Below are 5,866 nucleotides of genomic sequence, written 5' to 3' on the forward strand. Positions count from 1 at the left end.
TGATTTGATTTTAGTGAGTTCATATGGGTTGATGTTGCTGTTTAGTGCTGCTTTATCCTTGTTAATGGCTGATTTCATGCCTTGTTTTGATTGAGCAATGATGATGATGGCCTTATTCTGAGCTGTTTTATTAGTGCTGATTTGATTTTAGTGAGTTCATATGGGTTGATTTTGCTGTTTGTTTAAATTCAGAAACGTCCTATTTACTGCCATAATGTTGCCGAAATTTCTAAAAATTTGTGTGTTAATTGAATTTCAATTTGTGAATTGAATTTGGTAATTTGTTGCTTTAGTTTAATTTCTAAAAGTTACACGAGCATTCAATATGTTTGAATTGGGAATAAGACTAAAAAATGATGAATTTTATGTTTTGTTAACTCTTGAGATATGTTTAAATTGGCAGATATCAAGTGAAGAAGCTATAGAAACTGCAAAGCAACTAATGCTTAAAGAAGGCCTGTTTGTAAGTTCCCTAATGTATGTGTATTAGTATTCTGTTGTGACACTAGTAATTTATTAACTTTATTGTTGATGCTGAACCTGTTGATTTTGAGAATAATGGAATTCTCTGGCTCCCTCCTGAACCAGAAGATGCAGAAGACGAGCGAGAAACTTTTTTGGTTGATGAAGATGATGAAGACAATGACGGGAATGGGAATGCCATTGGTGAGTGGGGATATCTGTGCAATTTAAACAGTTTTGGAAGTGGAGAGCATCGCCACAAGGGTAGGACAAGTGAGGAGCAGAAGAACAAGGATAGGACAAGTGAGGAGCATCGACGGCTGCAGATTCTCGAACCGAAATCAAGGGTTGATATCGGTTCTTTTCCCTAGGTCTCCACGTAGGGTTGATATCAATTCAATTTCAGTTTCCAGCAAAGGTTAAAAATATCTCTGCTTAGGGTTTTAGCACTTTACAAAGGTACTCTCCCAGGCTCCAATTCTCTTCTTTTTCTTCTTCACTGTGCTGCTCTTGTTTATATTTTTTTAATCTCCACCTTGTTCTTTCTTCATCTTTCGATTCAATTTATTGTTGTTTATATTTTTTAATCTCCGCACTTGACAAGTTGAGAATTATCTTGCTATGCTACCTATGATATTGATATATCTCTTTTCGTTTTGGTTTTCAATCTGCTGGTTTTATTTCATTGGTTATTGCAAGGGTTTGATCAAGGAGCTTGAAATTTGATTGATAAATAGCTCTCTGAAACTAATAGTTAGGTAATGAAGCGTTAAAAATGGCTGGCTTTTGAATTTATGTTATTGATTAGGACAAGAACAATGAAATGATTTTATATAGTTTGAGTGTAACAAGCTGAAGTAAATAATTTTTCTTTCTGCACTTCTTTGTTTTTCGTCTCATATGTGTCGACAATCTGGTTTTTTGTTGTTGAAATACCATATATAGAACATAATAATAATAATCAAGGTTTACGGTTTACTTCAGGTTCCAACGATGGCTTTCTTTGGTTGAATTGGGAATTTACTCAGAAATGCTGCAAACAAGCAGATCAGTTCAGAATTGCTCCCATCCCCATCTATTCTCCAGGAAATACGGTGCATGTCATCTGCTCCAAACTCAAAACTGTTCATTGGAGGTGCATTGAAGTTTGAAATACCTTATAAGTTGCATCCATCATGTTTTATTTTTGGTGTAATGTAGCTGATACTAATAATATAATAGATATTGATATATGGATAGATACATATTAACATTTCCTCTGTTGCAGGTATTTCATATTCTACTGATGAGTAAGGTTTGAGGGAGGCATTTCAAGATATGGAGAAGTTGTTGATGGTACATACAATTACTCATTTTTTCCTATGCAGACTCGATCCATGGCAGGGAAACCCTTTTGTTTGAGGAGACTCAGAAAAAGCAGCATTGTTCTTATTCTGAAGAGTTTGCAACCCCCGAGAGAGCTTGAATGAACAAGACTCGGAATTTAGGAAGAAATGCTGATTCTGGTTCAAACTTGAGGCCTCAGAATTTATAGGAAGCAGCATTGTTCCAAAAATATGATGAAGAAATGTCCCTCTTAGACAGAATTAGTGCACAGAAACTTGAGGAAACAGGTAACAATACATCATCCATAATTATTAAATTTAGAGTTTAATTCATTAACATAGTTGCCTAATCCATCTTCAGAGTATTTAAGATCCATGGAAGCCTCTCCAAGATCAATTTCAGAGCGTATTTGCATCAAGTGTGAAGAAGAAAGCATGTGATATAGGTCACAATAACCCATATGGTGAACTAGAGGCCGCTTATGTTGCTGGAATTATTGGGTGATTGTGTTGTGGATGTTGGAGCTATGTTGCAATAGCTACTATTATTATTCTCCATCTGGTTGAAGCTGCTGCAGGTTCCATCACTGACTACTGGAGAGGATGCTACTAATGTTGGCAACAATTGATGAAGAGTGAGGGTCTCTTGGCCGGAATTAGTCTATCACATTATAATAAAGCTTCCAGTTTAGTGTTTCAATAAACACTCTCACATTCTTTTGTTATTATATTTTTTGCAAACTTAGATGATATTGTGGATCTTATAACAATTTTTATAAATTTGATGGGAAATGTTGAATTTTTTTTCTTTAGTGACTTCATTCAAATAGTTTAGATTATTTATTGACATTAAATAATCTAAAAGAAACTGAAATTAAGTTCATTCACGAGAAAACTATTGTAAATAAAAAATTATATATCACAAAAAAATCGTTGTCAATAGTTACAAAAGACATTGGTGTTAAAACCGTTGCCAAAACACGACACCAAAGGTAACGCTTTAAAATCGTTGTTTTAGATGACTATAAAATGGCAATGGTATTAAAACCGTTGCTGAAAACGACATCAACAGTAACGCTTTAAAACCGTTGTCCTAGATGGCTATAAACTGGCAACGGTTTTAAAACCGTTGCCAAAACCTGGAGCCAACGGTAACGGTTTAAAACCGTTGGCTATGTGAATAATAAAACCACAACAGTTTAAAACCGTTGCCTATCCAGTTACGATTTTAAACCGTTGTCATGTTAATAGGAACGGTTAGAAACCGTTGCTTGTTGAGTAATGGATCAAAACCGTTGTCTAAAATTTTTCGTCAAAACCGTTGTCTATGCCACTAACTGTGGCAACGGTTTTTCTGTTACCGTTGCCTTAGGTAAAAAACCGTTGGCTTTCATTGGCAACGGCCGCATATACCACAGGTCAAAAACTGTTGCCAAAGCGTTGCCTAAAGTTTTGGGAACGGTTTTTCAATCTACGACAACGGTTTTTTACCGTTGTGAAAAGCCTTGTTTGTTGTAGTGTCGCCTGGAAGGCCTCTGACATGCCTGGGATTGACCCCGAGCTCATGTCCCACAAGCTCTCGGTCTACCCAGGGTCCCGACCTGTACAACAAAGAAGACGCAAGCTCGGCCCAGAACGAGCCCTAATAGTAGAAGAGCAAGTACAGGCGCTCTTGGAAGCCGGCTTTATCAGAGAAGTCAAGTACCCAACATGGCTAGCCAATGTAGTGCTAGTCAAAAAACAGAATGGCAAATGGAGAATGTGTGTCGACTATACCGACTTAAATAAGGCATGTCCCAAGGACCCTTATCCCTTGCCAAGTATTGATACCCTAGTGGATTCCCAGCTCGGGGTACCAATACTTATCGTTCATGGACGCCTACTCGCGATATAATCAAATCCCGATGTATGAGCCAGACCAGGAGAAAACGTCATTCATCACACCCAGAGCTAATTTCTGCTACGTGGTCATGCCATTCGGATTGAAGAATGCAGGAGCCACATATCAAAGGTTGATGAATAAAGTGTTTTCCCCTCACCTAGAGACCCTAATGGAAGTATACGTCGACGACATGCTGGTAAAAACCCAGAAGGAAGTCGACCTCTTGTCTAACCTCTCACAAGTCTTTGATACCATAAGGCTGCATGGGATGAGACTAAATCCCGCAAAGTGCGCCTTCGCGGTGGAGGCAGGAAAGTTTCTAGGGTTTATGCTAACATAAAGAGGGATTGAAGCGAATCCCGATAAGTGTAGAGCCATCCTAGAAATGAGAAGTCCAACTTGTTTGAGAGAAGTCCAGCAGCTCAATGGCCGACTTGCAGCCCTCTCCAGATTTTTGGCAGGATCGGCGCTAAAATCCCTCCCACTATTTTCCTTATTAAGAAAGGGACGCCAATTCGAATGGACTCCGGAATGCAAGGAGGCGTTCCAAGAGTTCAAAAAGTTTTTAAGCCAACCTCCTATCCTAACCCGACCAGTACCGGGGAAAGACCTCGTTCTGTACTTATCCGTAGCAAACGGGGCTGTCTCGTCAGCCCTGATAAAAGAAGACGAGGTCGGACAACATCCAGTCTACTTCATCAGTAAGGTTCTACAAGGCCCTGAACTAAGGTACCACAAACTAGAAAAGTTTGCCTACTCCTTAGTAATAGCCTCACGAAGGCTACGACCTTACTTTCAAGCATTGGTAGATGAAAGAGGAACCCAGATAGAGGTCTCCTTAAAATTTGAATTTCCGGCTTCAAATAATCAGGCAGAATATGAAGCCTTGATCGCCGGACTAAAGTTGGCAGAAGAAGTCGGTGCTACAAAAGTAATGATATACAGCGACTCGCAGGTGGTGACCTCCCAAATAAGCGGAGAATATCAGGCAAAGGACCCTAACATGAAGAGGTACTTAGAAAAAACTTTGGAGCATCTTGGACGCTTTGCAGAAACCGAGGTCACACACATAACTCGGGATCTAAATAGCAGAGCGGATGCCCTATCCAAGTTAGCAAGTACCAAACCAGGAGGGAACAACAGAAGCCTGATTCAAGAAACCCTCCAAGAGCCCTCGGTAGAAAAAAGAGAAGATAAGCAAGAGGTACTGGAGGTAATCGGTCTAGACCTCATATGGATGAACCCCCTAGTCGAATACATGAAATTCGACATCCTCCCTAAAGAGGAAAAAGAAGCTAAAAAGATCCGAAGGGAAGCACAACACTACACCTTGGTGAGAAATATCCTCTACAGAAGGGGGATATCGACACCATTATTAAAGTGCGTACCGACCTCAAGAACCGCCGAGGTATTGGAGGAAGTACATAGTGGGATCTGCGGAAATCATCTCGGAGCAAGGTCACTAGCCAGGAAAGTAATCCGAGCTGGATTCTACTGGCCGACCTTGCAGAAAGACGCCACAGAATTTGTGAAAAAGTGTCAACCATGTCAGATACATGCAAATTTCCACGTAGCTCCACCAGAAGAGCTCATCAGTATCACTTCTCCATGGCCTTTTGCAAAATGGGGAATGGATTTGTTAGGTCCTTTTCCCCAAGCGCCAGGACAAGTCAAATACCTGATAGTGGGGATAGATTACTTCACAAAGTGGATAGAAGCAGAACCATTGGCCACCATCACCGCTCAAAGAAGTCGCAGGTTCCTCTACAAAAATATCATCACAAGATATGGGATACCTTATTCCATTACTATAGACAATGGAACCCAATTCACCGACGCCACCTTTAGAAGCTTAGTAGCCAGTATGAAAATCAAACATCAGTTCACCTCGGTAGAGCACCCACAAGCCAATGGGCAAGCCGAGGCAGCCAACAAAGTCATACTGGCAGGACTAAAGAGGAGACTGCAGGAAGCAAAGGGAGCTTGGGCTGAAGAGCTCCCTCAGGTGCTATGGGCTTATAGGACAACCCCCCAATCCGCCACGGGAGAAACACCTTTCCGACTAGTCTATGGCGTAGAAGCCATGATACCAATAGAAATCAATGAGCAAAGCCCGAGAGTAATTCTCCATGACGAGGTCGGAAACGTACGAGGACACAAAGAGGAGCTCGACTTGCTCCCCAAAGTCCGAGAAGAT

General features: G+C 40.5%; 1 non-coding gene across 6 annotated transcripts; it reads left to right on the forward strand.

The window, feature by feature from the left end:
- Window positions 1–13: 13 nt before the first annotated feature.
- Window positions 14–2,571, forward strand: LOC107492244 (uncharacterized). Of its 6 annotated transcripts, none has more exons than XR_008010463.1 (5): window positions 14–477; window positions 589–1,220; window positions 1,447–1,597; window positions 1,730–2,075; window positions 2,149–2,571. It is a non-coding gene; the product is annotated as an uncharacterized LOC107492244 (transcript). The 6 variants fall into 6 exon arrangements; XR_008010461.1 differs by having other exon boundaries at window positions 589–921; XR_008010460.1 differs by having other exon boundaries at window positions 589–1,597.
- The last annotated feature ends 3,295 nt before the right edge of the window (window positions 2,572–5,866 follow it).

Source organism: Arachis duranensis, chromosome 6, assembly GCF_000817695.3.
Source record: "Arachis duranensis cultivar V14167 chromosome 6, aradu.V14167.gnm2.J7QH, whole genome shotgun sequence".
Classification (NCBI taxonomy): Eukaryota; Viridiplantae; Streptophyta; class Magnoliopsida; order Fabales; family Fabaceae; genus Arachis; species Arachis duranensis.